At 50.7% G+C, this 27,770-nt stretch overlaps 1 protein-coding gene and 1 non-coding gene across 4 annotated transcripts in view; one reads left to right on the top strand and one right to left on the bottom strand.

Moving 5' to 3' along the window:
* Positions 1-27,770, top strand: part of STX1A (syntaxin 1A) — a 323,436-nt gene that overhangs the window by 154,114 nt on the left and 141,552 nt on the right. The gene's annotated exons all lie outside the window — the stretch shown is intronic.
* TRNAD-GUC (transfer RNA aspartic acid (anticodon GUC)) lies at positions 3,329-3,400 on the bottom strand. Its single transcript has one exon. It is a non-coding gene; the product is annotated as a tRNA-Asp (tRNA).

Below are 27,770 nucleotides of genomic sequence, written 5' to 3'. Positions count from 1 at the left end.
ACCACCCGCGGGGCAGAAAATGTCATGGAGGTCAATGGAAGTCATGGATTCTGTGACTTCCATGACCTCCGGGACATAATCACAGCCTTACTAATGTAGTGCCAACAGTCAAAAAACTCAAGCGGGGTGACCGGGTTAATTGTAGGCTAGTTAGCCTGACATGAATCCCAGACAAAGTAATGGAAAAGCTGGTACAGGATTCAGTTAATAACAAATGAAAGGATGGGAATATAATTAACGCCAGTCAACAAGGTTTTATGGAAAATGTCTTTTCAAACAAATCTGATTTCATTCTTTGATGAGATTACATGTTCGATTGATATAGATAACTGTGTAAATGTAATATAATTAGACTTTTGTAAAGGATTTTACTTAGTACCATGTGACATTCTGATTTTAAAAATTAGCACTATACAACATCAGTAGAGCACATGTTAAACAGATGAAGACCTGGATACTTGACATATCTCAAAAAGTAGTCATCAATGGGGACTCTTCATTGAATTGTGGTTTTTCTCATGGGGTTCCAAAAGGACTGGTTCTAGGTCTAGAACTGGTTGCAGGAGGCCTCCAGCATATGTCTCCCAAATTAAAGTCCCTACACCAACATCTTTGTCTTTCCACTCATTGCAGACAGGTGTGTGTGGAGCAACTCATCCTCTTTTCTGGTTTGATTTGATGGTCTGTAACAGACCCCCACGTCCTGGGTGCAGTTTGCATATTGATCCATGTGCATTCAAGACCTTGCAATTCTGAGTAATCATTAACTCTAAAACAGCTAATTGTGTCTTTAATGTAGAGGGCTAACCTCTCACCTCTTTTATTCACTGTGCTCTTCCTGAACAGGTTATTATAACTAGTGATATTACCACTGCAGTTGTGTGAATCATCCCTCCAGTTATGTCAATGAGAATTTTTCAGTTCCTCTTGCTTCTCACCCAGACTCCTAGCATTGGTATATAAACAATTGGAAAATTTCTTCTTTTCACATTCTTTGCCACATCAGTTCAATGTGTTCTGAATTTGTACCATATTTGTCCCCTTAGCACCCTCCATTTGCATTATAAGTTAAACACCCTCCTGATTGCTCCAGCTAGTTTCCAACTAAGATGATTAGCTCCCCCTCCCCCCCATATCTGTGAGGTGCAGGCAGTCCCGTTCGTACAGCCCCATCTCCCAGTTGATTGTGGCCCAATGTTCAGCAAAACCAAAACCTTTGAATTCACACAGTCAGTGGTTCACGTCTGGTATTTTCTGCCTTCGCTCACTCATGGGACTGGAAGGCTGTCTGAGAGATCACTTGGATTTTCCAGTTCTTCAGCTCTCTTCAAGATTCCTGCAGTCTTTGATAATAAGCATAGTTCCATGCAGTGCCATCCATGGAGACTTGCCTGCCGGCTTCATAATCCCATCCCATCTCGCAATTGCATTTTGTGTCTTTGCTCCAGGAAGGCAGCATGCCATCCTGTTGTCCTTGCGTTCCTTGCTGAATTCTCTCTCCACTCTACTGAATATGGAGTTGCTGTTGGTGATAGCTTGTCTTCTTAGGAACATTGAAGACCTTCTCTTGGTAGCTAAATTCATCATCATCTATGTCCCCTGTCGCTTTCTGTTCCCTTTTTCCGTGGGAAAGGGAGGCTCTTCACGCTCACTTGGAGCATGGGTTGGTTTGGGCCTGGAACTAGCGATGGCAGTATTAAATGCAGCCATTCAGGGGCGGCCTCTTCTGCGTTAATGACCTCATGTTTTGCAGCAGCACTGCCTTGCTGGCGCATGTCTGATTTCTCCCTGATTCTAGCCCTAGGCCCTTCTCTGTGGTTCTTTTGAAGACCCAGCATCCCTTGGGCTGTATGTAGGCATTTGCTTATTCCTTTCCATGGAAGCTCCTTTAGATTTGCCTCTTATCAATACTACCATGATTGATTTTTAGCCCATTTTGGAAATTAATCCAACTTGCGCTACTTTAAATCATTTACTCAGAGAATGCCGGGCTCTCCCTGCTGGAGATCCTCAGTGCATTTGATGAGCAGACTCTGCTCTAACCTGCTAGTTGGTGATGAACAAATTGAATTGAACTGGATCTGCCCCCTGAGTGGGCCTCATCAGGAAACTTCTCCCAGCCTACCTCCTTATGAACTGTTCTCTGTATTCCGTTTTCAGCAACTGTCTATATCATATAGTCGTTCCCCCACATCCATAGCTCCCTACTGGTCCTATGAGGGTGTTAGGTGGAATTCTGTTATATGCCCAAATAAAGCCCAAGAGTCTCTACCTGTTGTGCATCCTTTTTTGACAAACCTTGTTGTTTTCTCAAAGAGTGTAATGTGGTCTGTTATGATTTTGCTTTTGATGAACCTGTGTTACCTCCTTCTCCAGGCATTCAGCAGCAGCAGGTCTTCTGCCTCTCTCTATGTACTATTCCCACCGTAAAAACAACGGCTACCACTCTGAAACCTGTTCCTACTGTTTGTCCTCAAAATCTGCCATCTGCATTGAATTCCAAGTTGTTTTTCAGTCACTGTGCTATAATGTTACCAGAGACTGATCAAATACAGTGTAGTTTTATATCTCATGAGAAGGAAGTCCCCTTTAACAGAAATGTATCCCTCCAGCAGTACACTTTACTGTACAGTGTTTGGATTAGGTTGGAGCCCAGGTCTGAAATAGCTGTTTTCCATCACAGAAGAGTCAGATACTTTCGGTACGAATGCCTTTATTTTAGACTAAGAGGGCACTGGGGGAAGATCACAACCGAACAAAACTAGAGTCTCAGTGAGAGAGCATGATGTGTGTGTGTCTCCTCTGTTATAGACTGCAACTAAGCTGAACGCACACATTCTAGTGTCTCCAGCAGAACTCCTAGAAATGTAAAGGTGCCATGCTCTGCTGTGTCCCTCACAGCTATCAGACAGCCCAAAGGAGAGTGCCAAGAACTCATAGTACTGACTCATAGTGCTGTGGCCAAGAGGAGGTTAAGAAATGACTTGAGCACAGTCTGTAAATACCTACACGGGGGAATATTTCTGATAATAGACGGATCTTTCATGGTTAATGCAGACAATGCTCAGTTTATGTCACTGTTCTTAAAACCTGGATTGTGAAGCACTGATGTTAACCCTGGAACAGTTATCATAGAATCATAGAATGTCAGGGTTGGAAGGGACCTCAGGAGGTCATCTAGTCCAACCCCCTGCTCAAAGCAGGACCAATCCCCAATTTTTGCCCCCAATCCCTAAATGGCCCCCTCAAGGATTGAACTCACAACGCTGGGTTTAGCAAGGCAATGCTCAAACCACTGAGCTATCCCTCCCCCTAAAGGCGGAGCGACCTCCCCGTCGGGGAATCGAACCCCGGTCTCCCGCGTGACAGGCGGGGATACTTACCACTATACTAATGAGGACAGGCTATGGGTTATGGGGAGCAGGTGTGGCTGAGGATGATGTGTGATGCAGAAACAATGCAGTTCAGTTTTCATAAGCCATATTGACCTCTGGGGAAACTGTGAAAAGGGAAAGCGAATCATTGCTTGGTCTCTCTGATTCTCCACTGCAGTCTGCATTGGTCATCAAAGGTGGCCTGCTGAGAATGAGTTGCAGTGCTCCAGCATGGAGGTTGCTCAGGCCTGGCTGGCTGCAAGGAGGTGGTAGCTATCTAGCCGGATGCAGATGGCATCGCCTACAGAGTAGTTAAATTTTAAACTATATTCAAATGATTAGACATATAGGTAGCAGTGTTTGGCCTAACCAGCTGCCAATACCCAGATGTGAGTGGTAAAGTGTGAATGCTGGCACTGCAGAGCCTTCTGTAGTGTTAAATAATTAGCAAAGAATAAGTTTGCAGAAGGCAGCAGTATAAATGGGGATTAGATTCAGGAAAGCAAATCTTGGCAAATTAAGGAATCTAGTGAGTTAAGGGGCAATGGGAGGGGGCATTAAAATGGCTGGGGAATCCTAAAAACACACCTTAATTCAGACTGTGATTCCTCAACAGAAGAATAATGCAGGACCAAGAAGTGTCTAACGGGGCATCATAAGAGGTTGCTCAGAGATCTGAGAGTTGGGGTGGGGGGCAGAGAATCTGAAAGTGAAATGAGGCACATGAGACAGCCAAGAAAGAGTCCGCAAAGTCATTCTTATAGGGGAAAAAGGGGAGAGCAGCAAGTGTGAGCTGTTAGCCAGTTCCTGCACAGCCCTAGAATGCATGCCCTCTCATCTTACCCATCTCTGGGTGTTCAGGTGTGATACTCATTTCCTTTCATTTTCTGTATCAATGGTTGGTCTGAGAGGGGCTCCCTTGCTTTCCAGTTGTTCAGACTGTTTATTCATCTTTCTTGTTAAAGAAAAACATTTAAAACTGGTTCAGTATCTTAATCATTAAATTCATCCCTTCCTCATATATCACTGGATCTAGTTTCTCACTGATATAATTGTCATAGCTCTTTTTATTCAAAACCTTTGGCATGATTAACTCGCTCTGCTTTATGAGCAGATGCAAGCACTAAGCTAGCTGCCTGAGGATTAAGTACCACACAATGCCATGGGAGGAGGAACAGTCTCAACCTGGTACTTTGGTAAAGGTATTATGAAGCAACTGGTCAGCGCATAGGTGCTGACTTTTATTTGTCCCCGTGCATGCTCCACCCTTGCTCTGCCCCAAGGCCCTGCCCTCACTTCTCCCCTTTCTCTGAGGCCCCGCCCTCGCTCCTCCTGTCGCCACTCCACCCCTTCCCTAAGGCCCCGCCCTTGCTCCACCTCTTCCTGTCCCCGCTCTGCCCCCCCGCTGCCCACCGCTCTCTGCCCTCCCTCAAGCACTTTCCGCCAGATGCCAAACAGCTGATCAGCAGCGTCGCTGAACAGCTGATGGGGGCGCGGCCACACAGCTGTGGCTGGTGGGTGTTGAGCACCCACTATTTTTTCTGTGGGTGCTCCAGCCCCCAAGCACCCACGGAGTCGGCACCTGTGGGTCAGAGTGCCGCTGTACAGCCATGGAAGAGACTGACTGTGCTCAGGACCTCAGGCACAGCACTGTGAAAGCAGAGACAGAGGAAAAGATATTATCATTAGGCCACATTGAGCTCTGCTACAGCAGGGTGACTCCAGAGTGAAGTCAATGAAAGCAGAATTTGGCCCCAGAGTTTACATGAGGATTTGGACTGCTCCTGATGAAGAGTGAGGATGAAGTGGTTCTCTGAGATCAGGTTGCAGCTGGCACTGCTTCACAGCGCTTTCTGAGAAGTCTGTGGGTGGAAGGGGCCTCAGTTCATCCCCCAGCATTGTGCCAGCAGAAATCCTTTACTCCTAAACCATTGCTGAAAAATGTGTGACTCATCTAGCCCCGAGTCTACCCAGTGATGCCAATTCCACAACCTTCACTGGCAGTTTGTGCCATTGGTTGTTTTTTCAGTTACAAGATTTCCCTGGTATTTAACCTACATTTTCCCAGCATAGCTTAGGCCCAGTGATGATAATATGTCTTGGTAATTACCCAGCGCTTCCATCTGAGGACCTAGAACTGTTTTACAAACACTGATGAAGTTAACTTCTCAAGCACCCAGTGAGATAGCGAAGTGTTAAAAAATCCATTTTACAGATGGGGAAAGTGAGGCACCCAAAGTCACCAGGCAGTAACCCTTTGGCTTGGGAGGGCTGCCTTGGGACTGCACTGATTTCTGCTGAGACACTCATAGGGAAAGGACCTAGTTTCAAATGCACAGTGCAATGCAAGCTCGGACATTCAAATACATGCTGCAGTTCAAACCAGTGAACATTGCCATGTGTGCATGGTGGGGAAGGAGTCTTTGTTTCCAGTGATGTGCCCTAATGCAGCTCACAGATACTTTGAGGATTTTTTCTGTTCCCATCACTAAGGAAACAAACCACTTAGCACAAGAGTCATGCTTCTCTGTGAATTCCTATGGACAAGTACAAGGAGTTCTTCCCTCTGGTACAGGGTGGCTGGGCTCTTATATGGACCCACGCCATCAGCAGGGGTTAGGAAGCTGCTGAAGCGCTGACTCATTGGGGACACTGCACTTTGAGCCGAAGGTGTAGCTCCCAGCTCGAGATTTACCCGTGCTAGCTCTGATTGAGCCAATGTGCTAAAAACAGAGCGTAGCCACAGAAGTGTGCATGGTGAGAGGGGCTGGCCGCCCAAGTGAGTACCTATCCCAGACCCCGGGCATAAACACGGGGTGGCATGCAGTTAGCTCAGTTAGAGCTGGGAATTACACCTGCAGCTCAAAGTGTAGCCCTGCCACGTGGGGCAGATGCAGTTTGTTATCTCCGCTGGGGTAAGGTGGGGGAGTGGGGACGAGCCCCTCGGGGGCGCAGCGGTTTGGGAGGTAGGCAGTGACAGCCCTGGAAGAAAGCCCTTGTAAGCTGACTGATGATGCTTAGTTGAAGGTTTATGTTTTACTATGGCTGAGTTTCCCCTAAAGCCACCACCCCAGGGAGGGGAGTTTGGACACTGCCCCGGGGGCCTGCATGCCCTGTTGGGCACCTCTAGAGAACCTTCACCTGTTACCATGAGAGGCAGAGCAGGGCTGCTGTGAGGGAAAGTGGCCAGGAACGTGTGGAACACGGAGGGCTTGTCTACGCAGGACACTCAGAAAAGATCAGGCAAGTCAACTAGAAGTGTGAAGTCAATGCACTTACATTAAAGTGTTGTCAGCCCCCCTCCTCCACCCTATGGGAATGCTTCATTCACAGGGATCAAGGAGGATTACATTACAGTGAACTAAGAACCCTTGACTGCTGAATGAGATCAGTCTTTGGGGAGAGGGGAGGTTTGAAACACTTTAACTTCCCTGCATTGACTTCACACTTCTAGGTGAGCTGAGTTAACGTTCCTGACCGTCCAAGTTAAACAAGCCCTTACAGCGAGACAGGCCAGAGGAAATGTGCAACAGGGACTGACCCTGCCCTGCAGAGAGAGGGATGAGGGCGTCCTTCCACGTAAGATCCCAAGTCTGCCTTTCGTGATCGGCCTGCCTCTGCCTGGAGGCTTTAGCAATGGAAGGTGACACTTGTGTGTGATTTATACTGATCTGGCGTCATGGCGTGAATATGCAAATCAGAGTCCAGCGAGGAATCTAGGCAACCACTGGTCAGCTGGCATTGGCTCAGCACTCAGCGGAAAAAGGTTTGGGTATGCCGTTTTCTTTCAGAAACATTGAGTTCTTCTTCGAGTGCTTGCTCATATTGATTCCAATTAGGTGTGTGCGTGCTGCGCACACGGCCATTGGAGAATTTTTACCCTAGCAACACCGGCGGGTTGGCTGTGGAGCCCCCTGGAGTGGCGCCTTCATGGAGCTGGATATATACCCCAGCTGACCCAGTGCCCCCTCAGTTCCTTCTTACCGCCCGTGACGGTCGTTGGAACTGTGGAGCTTGGCTTTGCTACTCTCCACTCTCCCTAGCGCTCTCCCGACAGTTTGTTCACAGTTTGTTGTCATAGTATTGTTATAGATTAATAGTTGTAGTTCTAGTTATTGTGTAGTAATTTGTATTGGGGGGAGAAGGGGGTTCCCCCTCCTCCCCGTACTTGATTGGGCTCATGCCCAAAGCTCTGGGCTTTAAGCCCTGCAGATCTTGCTCCAAGCCCATGCCAACAGGTGACTCCTACAACTCTTGCCTGAAGTGTCTGGGGGAATCTCACCAGGCAGAGAAGTGCAGGATTTGCAAGAGCTTTTGTCCTTGGACTAAGAAGGAGCGGGACTTTTGTTTGAGACAGCTCCTTATGGAGGCGGCTCTTAGTCCTCAGCCTCCAGCGGCACGGCAAGACCCAGTGCCGAGTGCTTAGGTACGCAGCACCCTGGCTTCAGCTACAGGAACAGTACCGCAGTCGGACTCTGATAGAGAGCCGCGGCACCGAGGTTCCCCGGCACCGCAACCAACATCTTCAGCCCGGCACCGCTCTCACTCGCCTGGTCAGAAGCGGCACCGGAAGCTGGAAAAGGCTGGCCCACCTCAGCGGGCACCACCCTTTCTGGCTCCACCTGCAGAACCTCGTCCTGCAGCAGAGCGCCCGGGGACACTGGTGACGGCCTCAGCGCCGTTGAGTCCGGTGCATCTGGACTCCCCCGACTCACAGCGTGGTTGAGGTCCAGTTGCCATCTACACCAGATGCCTTTGCGCCAGCAAGGAATCTGATTGCCTTGACTGTATCGGCATCCCCTCAACAGACCAAGGCACCGCCACCTGTCCGCATGGCACCATCCAGGGGCAAGCCGACTCTTGTTCACCCGCCAGTACTGTCGGTTGAGCCTCGGTACCGATCCCACTCTCGGTGCCGTTCCCGCTCCCAACGCCGTTCGCAGTCCCGGCACCACTCTCTATCGCAGCGCTTGTCGTACTCGCAGCACCGCTCCGACTCCCAGCACCGGTCTCGACACCGCTCTGTCCACCAGTCACCATCCAGGTGTAGATTCCAGTCCCGACGCCACTCCCAATGCCGGTCATTGTCGTCGAGACCCAGGTCCAGATCCAGGCACCGATCCAGGTCCTGGTACAGATCTAGGTCCAGACACCTCTCCCCAATGTCGCGGCACCGTTCTTCTCCATCGCGGTACCAATCAACTTCGTCTCGTCTACGTGATTCGGTGAAGACCCACTTGGCACCACCGTGGCCATCGCGTTCTGCCTCTCACTCATCAGGGTCTGAGGCAGGGTCACGCTTCTCAGACCGCCACCACTCGAATCACGGCTGCCTGGGTTCAGGGGCGGATCAGTGACAGGTGCAAGAACAGGGGCCCGCTCAAGGGTCCACCCAGTTGGCCCTTTTGGACACCCTGGGCGTACCACCAGGCCCAGGGTGCTCCCTCTGGGGCTTCTTGCTTGGCCCTGTCTGAGCCGCGAGTCCCTGAGGCCTCTGCCAGCCGTTCTGCTCCCGGAGGCATGGAGACGGTGGCGTCGTCCTTACAGGCGCCAGCTCCTCTTCCTCCAACTCCAGCTCCTGGCCTGAGCACTGAGGTAGCAGGACTGGAGCAGCGGGGCACAGCTCAGTAAGAGGCCCCAGATGATCCTCTCCTTCCTGTGGCATCCTCCTCATCTTTGCCTGATGAGGCTGTGGCGGGGACTGCTATATTGGTCCCGTCCCCCCCCCCCCGATAGACCTCCGCGCCCATCAGAAACTCTTGCACAGGGTGGCACGGAACATGAACCTGCAAGCAGAGGAGGTGGTCAAGGTGGAGGATGCTGTGTTTGACATTTTGTCCACAGAGGCTCCTTCCAGGGTGGCCTTACCACTTATCCGGACCATTCAAACCACTGCCAGAACAATCTGGCAAACACCCGCCTCCATTCCCTGAACTGCTAAGGAGGTGGAGCCGAAGTATTTCATTCCCTCTAAGGGATAGGACTGTCTCTACACTCACGCACAGCCCTGTTCACTGGTGGTGGCCTCAGTGAATGAGAAGGAGCGTCGTGGTCAGCAAGCCCCGGCATCGAAATCGAAAGAGGCCAAGCACCTCGATTTATTTGGGCTCAAAGTCTACTCCTAAGGGGGCTCCAACTCTGGACTGCGAACCAGCAGGCTCTCCTGAGCCGATACAATTTTAACTCTTGGAACTCCATGATGAAGTTCAAGGAACTGGTTCCTCCAGAGAAGAGTCTGGGGCTCTGGTAGAGAAGGGCAAAATGGTCGCGCAAACCACTTTGCAGGCCTCATTGGACACTGTGGACTCTGCTGCTCAGACCTTCTCTTCAGGGATAGCAATGAGGTGCATTTCTTGGCTGCAAAGCTTCTGTCTTACCACCAGAGCTTCAGCAAACTTTGCAAGATCTCCCCTTTGATGGAGAGGGCCTATTCTCAGACAAGACAGACTCGAGGCTTCAAAGCCTCAAAGACTCTAGGGCCATAATGCGTTCGCTGGGGATGCACACACCATCTACTGCAGCCTCAATGCTCCTACCCTCCTCTTCGGCCGAGGCAGGACTTCTATAGGAGACGGGGGCGCAGTGGCAGGATAAAACCCTCCAACCACCAATCCGGCCAGGCCCAAGTTCCTTCCAAGCCCTCGGTGGGTCCCAAATAAAACTTTTGAAGGGATGCCCGAGGACGATGTACCGGACCTCACTCAGGATCCTACCCCATTCTTGAATTGTTTATCCCGTTTCCACCATGCCTGGTCCCTCATAACCACGGACCGTTGGGTTCTTCGCATGGTGGAAAGGGGATACTCTCTCCAATTTTCATTCTCCCCACCCTCCCTCCCCGTCCCTCTTCAAGGACCCCTCTCACAAGCAACTCCTTATCCACGAGGTGCAGTCGCTCCTTGCTATGGGGGTGATCGAGGAGGTTCCAAGGGAGCTACGGAGCAGAGTGTTCTATTCCGGTTACTTCCTAATCCCCAAGGCAAAGGGCGGGCTTCGGCCTATCCTGGACTTGCGCGGACTCAACAAATTCATAGTAAAGTTGAAGTTCCGCATGGTCTCCTTGGGCACCATTATACCTTCCTTGGATCCCGGAGACTGGTACGCTGCCCTCGACATGAAGGATGCGTATTTCCACATCGCGATTCATCCGGCTCACAGACGCTTCCTCCGCTTTGTTGTCAACTGCGAACATTACCAGTTCATGGTCCTTCCCTTCGGCCTCTCCACGGCCCCCTGGGTGTTCACCAAATGTATGGCGGTAGTGGCAGCCTTCCTTCGTCGATGACAGATACAGGTATACCTGTATCTTGACAACTGGCTCATCCGAGGGTGCACCAAAGAGCAGGTGCAGGCTCACCTTCAATTTGTGACAGACACGTTTCAATGATTAGGCCTCCTGCTCAGTGTGGCGAAGTCAACGCTAGAGCCGACCCAGAGGATAGAATTTATCGGGGCGGTCCTAGACTCAGTGTGGGCTCGAGCCCTCCTTCCGGATGCTCGCTTCCAAGCCTTGTCAGGCCTCATCAGGAGCCTTCAAAGCTTCCCAACCTCAACGGCAAGAACGTGCTTGAGTCTTCTAGGACACATGGCTTCCTGCACATATGTGACCAGACATGCCAGACTACGGCGCTGCCCTCTTCAAGCCTGGATGGCATCGGTCTACCACCCAAGTCGAGACAGCCTGAACCTGGTGGTCACCGTTCCAGAGTGGATCCTGGCCTCCCTCCAATGGTGGCTAGACCCAAGGGCAGTATACGGAGGAGTCCCCTTCCACACCCCTCAGCCTTCCTTGTCCCTTGTCATGGACATGTCATGGGATGGGGCGCCCACCTTGGGGACATCCAGACGCAAGGTCTATGGGCCCCGTCTGATCTCTCTCTCCATATCAATGTACGGGTGCTGATGACGGTGTGTCTTGCGTGCCAAGCCTTTCGAGAGCGGTTGCATGGCGTTGCATGATGGTCCTCACAGACAACACCACAGCCGTGTTCTACATCAACAAGCAAGGGGGGGGCTCATTCCTCCCCCTTCTGTCAACAGGCCATTCGACTGTGGGAATTCTGCAATGCCCACTCCATTCACCTGGTGGCATCATTTCTCTCAGGGGTCCAGAACACGTTGGCAGACAACCTCAGCAGGTCCTTCCAATCCTATGAGTAGTCGCTCCATCCTGATGTATTAAGTTTGGAAGTGTGAGCACCAAGGGTGAGGTCGTGGTGGGAGTCTGTTATAGACCACCGGACCAGGGGGATGAGGTGGACGAGGCTTTCTTCCGGCAACTCGCAGAAGCTACTAGATCGCAGGCCCTGGTTCTCATGGGAGACTTCAATCACCCTGATATCTGCTGGGAGAGCAATACAGCGATGCACAGACAATCCAGGAAGTTTTTGGAAAATGTAGGGCACAATTTCCTGGTGCAAGTGCTGGAGGAACCAACTAGGGGCAGAGCTCTTCTTGACCTGCTGCTCACAAACCGGGAAGAATTAGTAGGGGAAGCAAAAGTGGTTGGGAACCTGGGAGGCAGTGACCATAAGATGGTCAAGTTCAGGATCCTGACACAAGGAGGAAAGGAAAGCAACAGAATACGGACCCTGGACTTCAGAAAAACAGACTTTGACTCCCTCAGGGAACTGATGGGCAAGATCCCCTGGGAGAATAACATGAGGGGGAAAGGAGTCCAGGAGAGCTGGCTGTATTTTAAAGAATCCTTATTGACGTTACAGGGGCAAACCATCCCGATGTGTAGAAAGAATAGTAAATATGGCAGGCGGCCAGCTTGGTTTAACAGTGAAATCCTTGCTGATCTTAAACACAAAAAAGAAGCTTACAAGAAGTGGAAGATTGGACAAGTGACCAGGGATGAGTATAAAAATATTGCTCGGGGATGCAGGAGTGAAATCAGGAAGGCCAAATCACACCTGGAGTTGCAGCTAGCAAGAGATGTTAAGAGTAACAAGAAGGGTTTCTTCAGGTATGTTAGCAACAAGAAGAAAGTCAAGGAAAGTGTTGGCCCCTTACTGAATGAGGGAGGCAACCTAGTGACAGAGGATGTGGAAAAACCTAATGTACTCAATGCTTTTTTTGCCTCTGTCTTCACGAACAAGGTCAGCTCCCAGACTATTGCACTGAGCAGCACAGCATGGGGAGGAGGTGACCAGCCCTCTGTAGAGAAAGAAGTGGTTTGGGACTATATAGAAAAGCTGGACGTGCACAAGTCCATGGGGCCGGATGCGTTGCATCCGAGAGTGCTAAAGGAGTTGGCGGATGTGATTGCAGAGCCATTGTCCATTATCTTTGAAAACTCATGGCGATCGGGGGAAGTCCCGGATGACTGGAAAAAGGCTAATGTAGTGCCCATCTTTAAAAAAGGGAAGGAGGAGGGTCCAGGGAAGTACAGGGCAGTCAGCCTCACCTCAGTCCCTGGAAAAATCATAGAGCAGGTCCTCAAGGAATCAATTCTGAAGCACTTAGAGGAGAGGAAAGTGATCAGGAACAGTCAGCATGGATTCACCAAGGGCAAGTCATGCCTGACTAATCTAATTGCCTTCTATGATGAGATAACTGGTTCTGTGGATGAAGGGAAAGCAGTGGACGTGGTGTTCCTTGACTTTAGCAAAGCTTTTGACACTGTCTCCCACAATATTCTTGTCAGCAAGTTAAAGAAGTATGGGCTGGATGAATGCACTATAAGGTGGGTAGAAAATTGGCTAGATTGTCGGGCTCAATGGGTAGTGATCAATGGCTCCATGTCTAGTTGGCAGCCAGTATCAAGCGGAGTGCCCCAAGGGTCGGTCCTGGGGCCGGTTTTGTTCAATATCTCCATTAATGATCTGGAGGATGGTGTGGATTGCACCCTCAGCAAGTTTGCAGACGACACTAAACTGGGAGGAGTGGTAGATACGCTGGAGGGTAGGGATAGGATACAGAGGGACCTAGAGAAATTGGAGGATTGGGCCAAAAGAAATCTGATGAGGTTCAACAAGGACAAGTGCAGAGTCCTGCACTTAGGATGGAAGAATCCCATGAACCACTACAGACTAGGGACTGAATGGCTAGGCAGCAGTTTTGCAGAAAAGGACCTAGGGGTTACAGTGGACGAGAAGCTGGATATGAGTCAACAGTGTGCCCTTGTTGCCAAGAAGGCCAATGGCATTTTGGGATGTATAAGTAGGGGCATAGCGAGCAGATCGAGGGACGTGATCGTTCCCCTCTATTCGACGTTGGTGAGGCCTCATCTGGAGTACTGTGTCCAGTTTTGGGCCCCACACTACAAGAAGGATGTGGAAAAATTGGAGAGAGTCCAGCGAAGGGCAACAAAAATGATTAGGGGACTGGAACACATGACTTACAAGGAGAGGCTGAGGGAACGGGGATTGTTTAGTCTACAGAAGAGAAGAATGAGGGAGAATTTGATAGCTGCTTTCAACTCCCTGAAAGGTGGTTCCAAAGAGGATGGATCTAGACTATTCTCAGTGGTAGGGGATGACAGGACAAGGAGTAATGGTCTCAAGTTGCAGTGGGGGAGATTTAGGTTGGATATTAGGAAAAACTTTTTCACTATGAGGGTGGTGAAACACTGGATTGCGTTACCTAGGGAGGTGGTGGAATCTCCTTCCTTAGAAGTTTTTAAGGTCAGGCTTGACAAAGCCCTGGCTGGGATGATTTAATTGGGGATCGGTCCTGCTTTGAGCAGGGGGTTGGACTAGATGACCTCCTGAGGTCCCTTCCAACCCTGATATTCTATGATTCTATGATGTCATCCACCCCATCTTCCTAAAGTGGGGGTTTCCCCAGGTCAACCTGTTTGCCTCATGCAGCAACCGGAAATGCCTGGCATTTTGCTCCCTCTAAGGCCGCTCCCCAGGCTCTCTCACAGATGCCTTCCTACTCCTGTGGACGGGCAGGTTGTTTTACACCTTCCCGCCGTTTCCCCTTGTACACAAGGTCCTGCTCAAGGTCCGCAGGGACAGATCACGACTGATTCTGGTTGCCCCGGCATGGCCCAGACAGCATTGGTACACCACGCTGTTGGAAATCTCGGTGGACGCCCCGGTTCCGCTGCCTCTTTTTCCAGACCTGATCACTCAGGATCACCATACACGATCTTCCATAAGGACAAGGTGCAGCTACGACCTCACCCGGCCTTTCTTGCCAAGGTGGTATCGACCTTTCATATCTACTAGGACATTTTCTTCCTGGTTTTTTACCCAAAACCGCATGCTACTTGTCATGAACAACGGCTACACTCCCTAGATGTTTGTAGGACCCTGGCCTTCTACATTGAGCATGCAAAGCCGTTCAGGAAAACTACCCAGCTCTTGTCGCGGTGGCAGAACGGATGAAGGGCCTCCCGGTCTCATCCCAGTGGATCTCCTCTTGGATCACTTCCTGTATCTGTGCTTGCTATGATCTGGCCGATGTTCCGACCCCGCCGCTCACGCTACTAGGTCCCAGGCCTCATCAGCGGCTTTCCTGGCTCAATCCAGGAGATCTGCAGAGCCGCTACTTGGTCTTCAGTACATACTTTTACCTCTCACTATGCCATCGCCCGACAAGCCAGAGACAATGCGGTGTTTGTTAGAGCGGTCCTACAACCCACGGTACTTCACTCCGACCCCACCACCTATGTAAGGCTTGGGAGTCACCTAATTGGAATTGATATGAGCAAGCACTCGAAGAAGAAAAGACGGTTACTCACCTTTGTAACTGTTGTTCTTCGAGATGTGTTGCTCATATCCATTCCAAACCTGCCCTCCTTCCCCTCTGTCGGAGTAGCCAGCAAGAAGGAACTGAGGGGGCGCTGGGTTGGCTGGGGCATATATCCAGCCACTCCAGGGGGCTCCACAGCCCACCTGCCAGGAGTTGCTAGGGTAAAAATTCTCTGGCCTTGCATGCGCTGCGCGCACACCTAATTGGAATGGATATGAGCAACACAGCTCGAAGAGTAACAGTTACAAAGGTGAGCAACCGTCTTTTCCTCCTCTTACATCCCAGAACAGATGTGTTCTCCTCTCATGTGATCAGTAACTGCATGAATCTCACGCACACATTTGATGCAGTCCAGTGCCATGAGTTCCTCTTGCTTGTTATTGAGTCCAGCAGGTGAAGACCCAGATTAATAACTCATGGCACTGGACTGCATCAAATGTGTGCGTGAGATTCACGCAGCTGCTGCTCACATGGGAGGAGCAGGTGGGCTCAGTTCTAACCTCGAAGCTTGCAGAGCCTGCTGCAGAGCTCATCGTTATGCTCAGGCCTTGGTTTCTCACAGCAGTTTGCTTTGATGTTCATTTCTGAGTTGTAACTTAGGTACAGCAAATCTATATCCAGTTACAGTTCCTGAGACAGCGGCTGTGTTCTTGGAACGTGAGAGATGTGCATTCCCTCATGCCTTGGCAGTTCTTTTATAGAAATCCCTAATAGGAAACCAGTTCTTAAACCCACCCCGCCTGGGCATATCACATGGCACAGCAGCAAGCACACGGTAGCGCATGAGCCGTTTGAGCCAGTGCACAAGTCACTACAAGACCTTCCCTTGTGACTCCCGGATCCTGGGGCTGCAGGTTCTGCCTGCTGGCTGTGGTGCTAAGGGGCTACTGTACTGGCCACCTCCTGAGTCCCTTCCAACCCTGATATTCTTTGGTTCCTCGCTCACATAGCTTTCTCCTGGCCCTCCCTTTTCCAGCGCCCCTGCTGTGCCGGCACTGAATCACTCAGGGATGCCCTTGACACCAGTGCTCTGGTACACAGGCAATGACCTCCACCTTTCTCTGCTTCTGCCATGGTCAGATTTCAGTCACCTCCAAGGAAAACAGGTTCTTCTTCGAGTGATTGCTCTTGTGTATTCCACAATAAGTGTGCGTGCTTGCCACATGCACCGGTGCCGGAAGTTTTCCCCCTAGCAGTACCCATGGGGAGGAGCGCCCCAGCGACCCCTGGAGTGGCGCCTGCCTGGTGTGGTATAAGGGGAGCTGCATGCTCCCCCAACCCTCAGTTCCTTCTTGCCACCAATGAAGGTGCGTCAGAACTGCTCTGCTCCAGCTTTGCTGTAGCTCGTCCCCAGAACTGTTCGTTCGTTCAGCATTAGTACCTGTAGTTAGTTAGCTGTGGAGTGCCCCAACAGGAGAGTGGGTTTGTTTGGGGGAGGTGGGGGGGGAGGGGGGAGAAAACCTGGATTTGTGCTGGAAATGGCCCACCTTGATTATCATACACACTGTAAGGAGAGTGACCACTTTACATAACCCATTACCAGCAGGAGAGTGGGGTGGGGGGAGAGAAAACCTTTTGTAGTGATAAACACCCATTTTTTCATGATTTGTGTGTATAAAAACAAACATCTTCTGTATTTTCCACAGTATGCATCCGATGAAGTGAGCTGTAGCTCACGAAAGCTTATGCTAAAATAAATTGGTTAATCTCTAAGGTGCCACGAGTACTCCTTTTCTTTTTGTAACCCCTATATTCCTCATTTCCATATAATCGTGATCTTACCTTACAAGGCATGCTTTATATGTATCAGGGGAAAGGTTATGATCTGCTGAAAGTCATTTCTCTATCCATGTATGTGTATCATTAACGCATATGAAGTTATGATAATTGTGTTGTATAGTAGTTGCTGAAACATGCTCTAAGTTGGGGAATCAGCCAGATATTAGCTCCCCAGAAGGCAACAGCAAGGAAAGTGACCAATGCCCGGGCGGGATGTCAAACAACCCATCAACAGCCATTGTCCAGCAAGGGAGCTACAATGCAATGACTCACCTACATGAGGCCACACCAGGGGAATTGCTCAACCTTGATTGGAGAGACTCACCAATGCCCTCCAGACATGCCGCAACTTGTGCTCCCCAAGCACATGGACTGAGAGTATAAAACAGACAGAGTGGACACACACTGGGCCCTTCTCCTACCCCTACCTTCACTGCAAGCAACTAAGATATTGAGGGTATGTCTACACTACAAAATTAGGTCGAATTTATAGAAGTCGGTTTTTTAGAAATCATTTTTATATAGTCGATTGTGTGTGTCCCCACACAAAATGCTCTAAGTGCATTAAGTGCATTAACTCGGCGGAGTGCTTCCACAGTACCGAGGCCAGCGTCGACTTCCGGAGCGTTGCACTGTGGGTAGCTATCCCACAGTTCCCGCAGTCTCCACCGCCCATTGGAATTCTGGGTTGAAATCCCAATGCCTGATGGGGCAAAAAACATTGCCGCGGGTGGTTCTGGGTACATGTCGTCAGGCCCCCCTTCCCTCCCTCCCTCTGTGAAAGCAACGGCAGACAATCGTTTTGCACCTTTTTTCCTGAGTTACCTGTGCAGACGCCATACCACGGCAAGCATGGAGCCCGCTCAGATCACTTTGGGAATTAGGAACACATTAAACACCATGTGCATTATCCAGCACCAGAACCTGGCAAAGTGAAACCAGGCGAGTAGGCGACGTCAGCACGGTGACGAGAGTGATGAGGACATGGACACAGATTTCTCTGAAAGCACAGGCCCTGGCAATGCGAGCATCATGGTACTAATGGGGCAGGTTCATGTGGTGGAACACCGATTCTGGGCTCGGGAAACAAGCACAGACTGGTGGGACCGCATAGTGTTGCAGGTCTGGGACGATTCCCAGTGGCTGCAAAACTTTCACATGTGTAAGGGCACTTTCATGGAACTTTGTGACTTAGAATATCATAGAATATCAGGGTTGGAAGGGACCCCAGAAGGTCATCTAGTCCAACCCCCTGCTCGAAGCAGGACCAATTCCCAGTTAAATCATCCCAGCCAGGGCTTTGTCAAGCCTGACCTTAAAAACCTCTAAGGAAGGAGATTCTACCACCTCCCTAGGTAACGCATTCCAGTGTTTCACCACCCTCTTAGTGAAAAAGTTTTTCCTAATATCCAATCTAAACCTCCCCCATTGCAACTTGAGACCATTACTCCTCGTTCTGTCATCTGCTACCATTGAGAACAGTCTAGAGCCATCCTCTTTGGAACCCCCTTTCAGGTAGTTGAAAGCAGCTATCAAATCCCCCCTCATTCTTCTCTTCTGCAGACTAAACAATCCCAGCTCCCTCAGCCTCTCCTCATAAGTCATGTGCTCTAGACCCCTAATCATTTTTGTTGCCCTTCGCTGGACTCTCTCCAATTTATCCACATCCTTCTTGTAGTGTGGGGCCCAAAACTGGACACAGTACTCCAGATGAGGCCTCACCAGTGTCGACTTGCTTTCCCCTGCCCTGAAGTGCATGAATACCAAGATGAGAGCAGCCCTCACAGTTGAGAAGCGAGTGGCAATAGCCCTGTGGAAGCTTGCAACGCCAGACAGCTACCGGTCAGTCAGGAATCAATTTGGAGTGGGCAAATCTACTGTGGGGGCTGTTGTGATGCAAGTAGCCAGCGCAATCAAAGATCTGCTGATATCAAGGGTAGTGACCTTGGGAAATGTGCAGGTCATAGTGGATGGCTTTGCTGCAATGGGATTCCCTAACTGTGGTGGGGCCATAGACGGAACCCATATCCCTATCTTGGCACCGGAGCACCAAGCAGGCGAGTACATAAACCGCAAGGGGTACTTTTCAATAGTGCTGCAAGCACTGGTGGATCACAAGGGACGTTTCACCAACATCAACGTGGGATGGCCGGGAAAGGTACATGACGCTCGCATCTTCAGGAACTCTGGTCTGTTTCAAAAGCTGCAGGAAGGGACTTTCTTCCCAGACCAGAAAATAACCGTTGGGGATGTTGAAATGCCTATAGTTATCCTTGGGGACCCAGCCTACCCCTTAATGCCATGGCTCAGGCAGCCTGGACAGTAGTCAGGAGCTGTTCAGCTACAGGCTGAGCAAGTGCAGAATGGTGGTAGAATGTGCATATGGACGTTTAAAAGCGTGCTGGCGCAGTTTACTAACTCGCTTAGACCTCAGCAAAACCAATATTCTCACTGTTATTACTGCTTGCTGTGCGCTCCACAATATCTGTGAGAGTAAGGGGGAGACGTTAATGGCGGGGTGGGAGGTTGAGGCAAATTGCCTGGCCGCTGGTTATGCGCAGCCAGACACAAGGGCGGTTAGAAGAGCACAGGAGGGTGCGGTGCGCCTCAGGGAAGCTTTGAAAACCAGTTTCATGACTGGCCAGGCTACCGTGTGAAAGTTCTGTTTGTTTCTCCCTAATGAAAACCCCCGCCCCTTGGTTCACTCTACTTCCCTGTAAGCTAAGGGAAGTAGAGTGAACCCTCCTCTCCTCCCTTCGATCACCGCTTGCAGAGGCAATAAAGTCATTGTTGCTTCACATTCATGCATTCTTTATTAATTCATCACACAAATAGGGGGATAACTGCCAAGGTAGCCCGGGACGGAAGCACTGGATGGAGTGGTGGAGGAGGGAAGGACAAGGCCACACAGCACTTTAAAACTTTAAAACTTACTGAATGCCAGCCTTCTGTTGCTTGGGCAATCCTCTGGGGTGGAGTGGCTGAGTGACCGGAGGCCCCCCCCACCGCGTTCTTGGGTGTCTGGGTGAGGAGGCTATGGAACTTGGGGAGGAGGACGGTTGGTTACACAGGGGCTGTAGCGGCGGTCTGTGCTCCTGCTGCCTTTCCTGCAGCTCAACCGTATGCTGGAGCATATGAGTTTGATCCTCCAGCAGTCTCAGCATTGAATCCTGCCTCCTCTCATCATGCTGCCGCCACCTTTCAGCTTCAGCCCTCTCTTCAGCCCGCCACTTACTCTCCTCAGCCCGCCACCTCTTCTCCCGGTCATTTTGTGCTTTCCTGCATGCTGACGTTGTCTGCCTCCACGCATTCGTCTGTGCTCTGTCAGTGTGGGAGGACAGCATGAGCTCAGAGAACATTTCATCACGAGTGCGTTTTTTTCGCCTTCTAATCTTCGCTAGCCTCTGGGAAGGAGAAGATCCTGTGATCCTTGAAACACATGCAGCTGGTGGAGAAAAAAAAAGGGACAGTGGTATTTAAAAAGACACATTTTATAGAACACTCTTTCAGGGTAAACCTTGCTGTTAACATTACATATATAGCACATGTGCTTTCGTTACAAGGTTGCATTTTGCGTCCCCCCACCACATGGCTAACCCCTCCCCCCTCCCCATCGCTAACAGCAGGGAACATTTCTGTTCAGCCACAGGCAAACAGCCCAGCAGGAACGGGCACCTCTGAATGTCCCCTGAAGAAAATTACCCTGTTTCAACCAGGTGACCATGAATGATATCACTCTCCTGAGGATAACACAGAGAGATAAAGAATGGATGTTGTTTGAATGCCAGCAAACATACACTGCAATGCCTTGTTCTGCAATGATTCCCGAGTACGTGCTACTGGCCTGGAGTGGTAAAGTGTCCTACCATGGTGGACGGAATAAGGCTGCCCTCCCCAGAAACCTTTTGCAAAGGCTTTGGGCGTACATCCAGGAGAGCTGCAAATGCCAGGGCAAATTAATCATTAAACACGCTTGCTTTTAAACCATGTATATTATTTAAAAAGATACACTCAGCAGAGGTCCCTTCTCCGCCTGGTGGGTCTGGGAGGCAGCCTTGGGTGGGTTCGGGGGGTACTGGCTCCAGGTCCAGGGTGAGAAACAGTTCCTGGCTGTCGGGAAAACCGATTTCTCTGCTTGCTTGCTGTGAGCTATCTACAACCTCATCATCATCATCTTCCTTGTCCCCAAAACCTGCTTGCATGTTTCCTCCATCTCCACTGAAGGAGTCAAACATCATGGCTGGGGTAGTGGTGGCTGAACCCCCTAAAATGGCATGCAGCTCATCATAGAAGCGGCATGTTTGGGGCTCTGACCAGGAGCGGCCATTTGTCTCTCTGGTTTTCTAGTAGGCTTGCCTCAGCTCCTTAAGTTTCACGCAGCACTGCTTCAGGTCCCTGTTATGGCCTCTGTCCTTCATGCCCTGGGAGATTTTGACAAATGTTTTGGCATTTCGAAAATTGGAACGGAGTTCTGAGAGCACGGATTCCTCTCCCCATACAGCGATCAGATCCTGTACCTCCCGTTCGGTCCATGCTGGAGCTCTTTTGCGATTCTGGGACTCCATCATGGTCACCACTGCTGATGAGCTCTGCATGGTCACCTGCAGCTTGCCACACTGGCCAAACAGGAAATGAAATTCAAAAGTTTGCAGGCCTTTTCCTGTCTACCTGGCCAGTGCATCTGAGTTGAGAGTGCTGTCCAGAGCGGTCACAATGGAGCACTCTGGGATAGCTCCCGGAGGCCAATACCGTCGAATTGCGTCCACAGTACCCCAAATTCGACCCGGCAAGGCCGATTTCAGCGCTAATCCCCTTGTCGGGGGTGGAGTAAGGAAATCGATTTTAAGAGCCCTTTAAGTCGAAAAAAAGGGCTTCGTCATGTGGGCGGGTGCAGGGTTAAATCGATTTAACGCTGCTAAATTCAACCTCAACTCCTAGTGTAGACCAGGGCTGAGAAGAAGACAAGGCTCTAACAGAGGAGATTGGCCCAGGTTTAAGGAGAAACCTGGATATTAAGGACTGCAATATCCAGTGGGGTGAGAAAAAACTGCTTAATCTAGATGTTGTCCAGTCTAATATGGTTGAGAGTTTAGACTGCATGCTTATATTTTATTTTATTTTGGCAACCACTCTGACTTTTTGCCTAACACTTAAAATCTATCTTTGTAGAGAATGAATTTTTGTTTATTCTACCTGAAGTGTACTGTTCGGTTTGAAATGTGTCAGAGACTCCCCTTGGGATAACAAGCCTGGTACATATCAATTTCTTTGTTAAATTGACAAACTCATATAAGCTTGCAGCGTCCAGCGGGCATAACTGGACACTGCAAGACGGAGGTTCCTCGGGTTGTGTCTTGGGCCAGAGATATTGGCTAGTGTCATTTGGTTGCACAATACGAGGAGCAGCTTACATGCCAGAGGCTATGCGTGAACAGCCCAGGAGTGGGGGTTCTCACAGCAGAGCAGGATAAGGTTGGCTCCCAGAGTCAAGGATTAAAATGACCTAGCAGATCACCGGTCCAGATAACACCAGAGGGGAACGTCACAGAATTTCTAAACATAGGTAACAATTTCCTGTCTCAAAAAGTTTTACAGCCAACATGGAGTAATCCTACATCAGACCTCATCTTGACAGAGAAAGAGGAACTAATCACAGAACTAAAAATTAGAGGTTGCTTGGGTGCAACTGATCATGACTTGTTTCAGAGTAACAGCCGTGTTAGTCTGTATTCGCAAAAAGAAAAGGAGTACTTGTGGCACCTTAGAGAAATAAATTGATTAGTCTCGAAGGTGCCACAAGTACTCCTTTTTGATCATGACTTGATTACAATTGTGTGCAAACAGAATAAAGTCCAAATCCATTATTATAAAAAGCACAAGAAAACTGGGTGTTTTAAAAGGGCCAGTGTCACAAAGCTGAAAACAATTATGAGCCACATCAGCTGGGAGAAAGAATTTCAACAGAAAAATATGAATGATAATTGGGAATTGTTTAAGAATATTTTTTTGGATGGCCAAAAAGCCACAACTGAGAGAGAAGGCCACATTATTTAAAAAGCCAGATTGCCTTAAAGGGGAGGTGAAGGCAGCTATACAAATAATTTAGATATATAAAACAAATGGGGGACAGGGGAAGTTGATAGTAATTACTATCAATCAGAAGGAATTGTAGAAAATTGACGAATATTAGGAACAAAAGGGTAGAATTATCGGTAATGATGCAGAAAAGGCAGAAGTGTTCAATAAATATTTCGGTTCTGTATTTGGGAAAAGGCTAGATGATTTAGTCATATGATATGATGATAAAACACTTTCCATTCCAGCAGTAGCCCATGAGGTTTTTAGGGACATAGGACTGGAAGGGACCTGGGACACTGAGTCCAGTCCCCTGTGGTCACCGGTAACCCTGTCAAATAATCCTATTCATACACTTATCAAGATACATCTTAAAACTAGTTAGGTTTCTTTCCCCCACTACTCGTAGTGGGATGCTGTTCCAGACCTTCACCCCTCTGATGGTTAAAACCTTCTTCTCAGTTCCAGCCTAAATGTATTCTTGGCCAGTTTATCCCCATTTGTTCTCGTGCCAATGTTGTCCTGTAACTTAAATAGCTCTTCCCCTCACTGGTGTTTATCCACCTGTTGTATTTACAGAGAGCAATCAGATCCCCTCTCAGTCTTCCTTTTACTGGGCTAAGTTCTTTTAGTCTCCTCTCAAAAATAGTTCTTCCACTCTCCTGCTCATACTAGTAGCCTCTGCACCTGTTCTGGTTTCCATTCATCTTTCTTGAACATGAGTGAACAGGATTGTACACAGTATTCCAAATGAGGTCTTACTAGTGTCTTGCATGAACACTTCCCAAGGGTGATGGTAGATTCTCTATCACTGGCCATTTTAAAATCATGACTGGATTTTTTTCCCTTTAAGATCTGCTCTAGAAATTATTGCGGGGCAGGTGTGACGAAGTGGGACTGTTCTTAATGTTCTCTCTGATTACTATGTGGGTGCCTCAGTTTCCCCTATGCATTTCTTAAGTGTCTAGGTGGTGGGATAAGGGTGTGTGATTGTTGCAGAACTCTAGAGGGCCAGTGTGATGGTGTCTGCACAGAGAATGGCCAACACCCTGTCTCCTGGCAACTGATGGCCTGGGCCCCTTCCCTGCAAGGTGCCAACTGGAGGTGTTGGAGAACAAAGAGATCAGGTGGCCTCCTGGCCCGGGAAAGAGACAAAGGCCAGAGGAGGGGCTGGGGAGAGTTTCAGTTTGGAGCTGGCTCCCTGGCCCCGGCCTATATGTCTGCATGGACTCTCCTGGGCTCAGGCCCCTCAGACCCCCAGTGGGAGGGGAAGGTGATGGTCAATGGGGAGACATTCCTGGGGTGGTGAGATCCTGGGACAGAGAGAACTGTTGTCAGGCCCCAGGTGGTGCAGCCTAACCAGATGCTGAGGGGCTGTGAGACCTGGGTGAAGGTCCCAGGGATGAAGCCCCTCACCCTGCCTATGGCCCAGATCCCTGTGCAGACCCAGGAGGGGTCAGGCTGGCTGATAGTTGGGGTTCTCCAGGATATCGGCTGTGAGGTCCTGTTGGGGGACGACTGTGTATCTTTGGGACAAGATTCAGGCCCTGCTCCTGTAACGGCCGAGGATTTGCATTCGAATCCAGGGAAACAATTGGCTAAGATGGAAATGGCCAGTGAAAATGCAAATGACCTGGCTGGCAGGGGGGAGGAGCTGCTAGGCTCAGGCTACCTGCCTGCCTGCAACCAGCCCCCTGGGGCTGAGTGGGATGGAGAGATGCTTCCCCCCACCCCCCGCACACCGGAGAGGGGGCTCACGCTGGCTCTGATGCTGTGACCAAAGAAGCAAGCTTTCTGCCTACCCCCACTGGGACAACAAGGGCAGCACTGAGCACGGAGGGAGCTGAGACCCCAGCTGGGGGGGATGGGACACACAGGCAGGGCAGGTCGGCTGCCAACCAGGTTTGCCTGGTCCAGAGGGGCTGCTGGGAAGTGATCCCATGGCAGGGAGGGAGCTACCAGGGACAGGGCTCAGCGGGGCTGTGACCCCAGGCCCAGCCTGCCAGAGGGAACAGGTCCCACTCCCTCCCCCAGCAGCTGAATGAGGGAACTTGCTGAGGGAACTTGCTGGCCGCAGCGCTGCAAACCCCCTTGGGGAAGGCTGCAGGGAAAGATTCTCATGGGAGAAGGGATTCCTGTACCGGGAATGGGCTCCCCAAGGGGAAGTAGAACTGTGGGGAATCAGGAGGGAGCTGGGGGTGCCCTAGAAGTACTGCCGCAGGCTATCGTACCTGGCCCACGATGTCCCTCTCTCGGGACACCAGGGGATCCAGGGCACCAGGCAGCGGCTGCAGAACTATGACTGGCCCGGAGTCTGGGATGCGGCCCAGCAGCACTGCAGGTCCTGCGACCCCTGCCAGAGGGTGGGGAAGGCCCGGGATAAGGGAGAAACTCCATTGAGACCACTGCCCGTAATAGAGGAACCTTTCCAGAAGGTGGCTATGGACATAGTGGGGCCCCTCAGCAAGGTGACCTGGTCGGGGAAGAAATACATCCCGATGGTGATGGATTTTGCCACCCACTACCCAGGGGCGGTGGCTCCATCCTCCACCGAGGCAGACACCAGGGCAGACGCGCTGCTGACCATCTTCAGCAGAGAGGGGGTCCCCAGCGAGGTCCTTACAGACCAGGGGTCCAATGTCATGTCAGCCCGGCTCCGGGGCTGGTGGGAGAAATGTGGGGTCTGGCCCACCTGGGCCTCTACATGTCACCCTCCGTCCAAGGGGCTGGTGGAGAGATTTTATGGGACCCTGAGGATGATGCTGAGGACTTTTATGAATCAGCATCCGCAGGACGGGGACAAGCACCTGCCCCACCTGCAGTATGGGGAGGTGCCCCAGGAATCCACAGGGTTCTTCCCTTTCAAGCTGCTGTATGGGAGGAGAGTGAGGGGACCCCTGGACCTGGAAAGGGAGGATTGGGAGGAGAAGGGGGAAGACCCTCTGATGGATCTCTTCCCTGAGGTGGGAGCCAATCCTCCCATCAGGTGTCCCCCGTTCAGAGTCACTGGGAAAACAGCCCAGAACCTGGAGAGAGAGGTCAAGGACATGCTGGCTTTAGAGGTGATCCAGCCGTTAAACAGCCCGTGGGCCTCACCCGTGGGATGGGTCCCCCAAGGAAGACAGGTCGATCCGATCCTGGGTGGACTATTGGAAGCTTAATGCCATCACTGTGTCCGATGCCTACCCCATGCCTAGGCCTGGTGAGATTCTAGACAAGCTGGGGGAGAGTGGGGGGCCTTATTACCTCTCTACTATGGATCTCACCAAGGGTGACTGGTAGGTGCCTTTGGGCCCAGATGCCAGGTTGAAATCTGCCTTCTCCACCACTTTGGGGCTCTTTGAGTTCCTGGTCCTGCCTTTCGATCTCAAGGGGGCGTCGGCCACCTCCCAGCACCAGGTGGATCGGTTACTGAGGGGGATGGAGAACTTGGCCCTGGCATCCATTGATGACATCTGTATCTTTGGCCAGACCTGGGAGGAACATGTGTCCCAGGTGAAGAGGGTGTTGGGCTGTCCCAAGGAGGCAGGACTGGCGGTAAAAGCTGGAAAGTTTAATGTGGGGTGGCAGAGGTGTTGTACCTGGGCCACAAGTTGGGGAGCGGCTGCCCAAGCCCAGAGCTGGCCAAGGTGGAGACGATTAGAGATTGGCCCATTCCCCAGACCAAGAAACAGGTCCAGGCCCTTATCGGGATGGCGGAGTACTACCGGAAGTTTGTACCCCACTTTAGCTCCCTAGCTGCCCCCCTCACTCAGCTATGCAAGAAGGGGAAACCAGATGAGGTGGTCTGGACCGAGCAGTGCCAGAGGGCTCTCTGTGCACTGAAGGAGGCTCTAATCCAGGGCCTGGTAAATCTAGGTGGTGGGATAAGGGTGTGTGATTGTTGCAGAGCCCTAGAGGGCCAGTGTGATGCTGTCTGCACAGAGAATGGCCGACACCCTGTCTCCTGGCAACTGATGGCCTGGGCCCCTCTCCTCTGCAAAGGTGCCAACTGAAGGTGTTGGAGTACAAAGCGATCAGGTGGCCTCCTGGCCTGAGAAAGAGACAAAGGCCAGAGGAGGGGCTGGGGAGAGTTTCAGTTTGGAGCTGGCTGGGGAAATGGAGGGAGGCCCAGATAGGGCTCTGAGCTCCTTGGCCCCCAAGATGGACCTGACTGAGGGGTCCTGTTTCCTGTACCTAAAAGCTCTGCTTTAGACCATGTTCTTGTCATCTAATAAACCTTCTGTTGTACTGGCTGGCTGAGAGTCACGTCTGACTACAGAATTGGGGTGCAAGACCCTCTGGCTTCCCCAGGAGCCCCGCCTGTGCAGACTTGCTGGATGAAGCGCACGGTGTGAGAAGGGGATGCTGAATGCTCCGAGGTCAGACCCAGGAAGATCGAAGCTGTGTAATCTTCTTGCCCTGGAGACAGTCTGCTCCAAGAGAGGAGGCTTCCCCAGAGTCCTGACTGGCTTCGTATGGAGTAGTTCCAGAGCATCGCCCGGTGACTCCGTGATGGCAGGTCTCTGGCCTGTCACACACAGGTGGTCAGACTAGATGATCACAATGATCCCTTCTGGTCTTAAACTCTATGGTCTCTACTGGAAATGCCTTGCGGCTATATCCTAGGATCTCATTTGCCTTTTTCATGATTGCATCACATTGATGACACACAGTCAACTGAGGTGTAATCATAAGAACAAGAATGGCCATACTGGGTAAGACAAAAGGTCCATCCAGCCCCATATCCTGTCTACCGACAGTGGCCAATGCCAGGTGCCCCAGAGGGAGCGAACCTAACAGGTAATGATCTAGTGATCTCTCTCCTGCCATCCATCTCCACCCTCTGACAAA

Source organism: Natator depressus, chromosome 17 (assembly GCF_965152275.1).
Source record: "Natator depressus isolate rNatDep1 chromosome 17, rNatDep2.hap1, whole genome shotgun sequence".
Classification (NCBI taxonomy): Eukaryota; Metazoa; Chordata; order Testudines; family Cheloniidae; genus Natator; species Natator depressus.
This window is presented reverse-complemented; position numbering and strand designations above follow the sequence as displayed.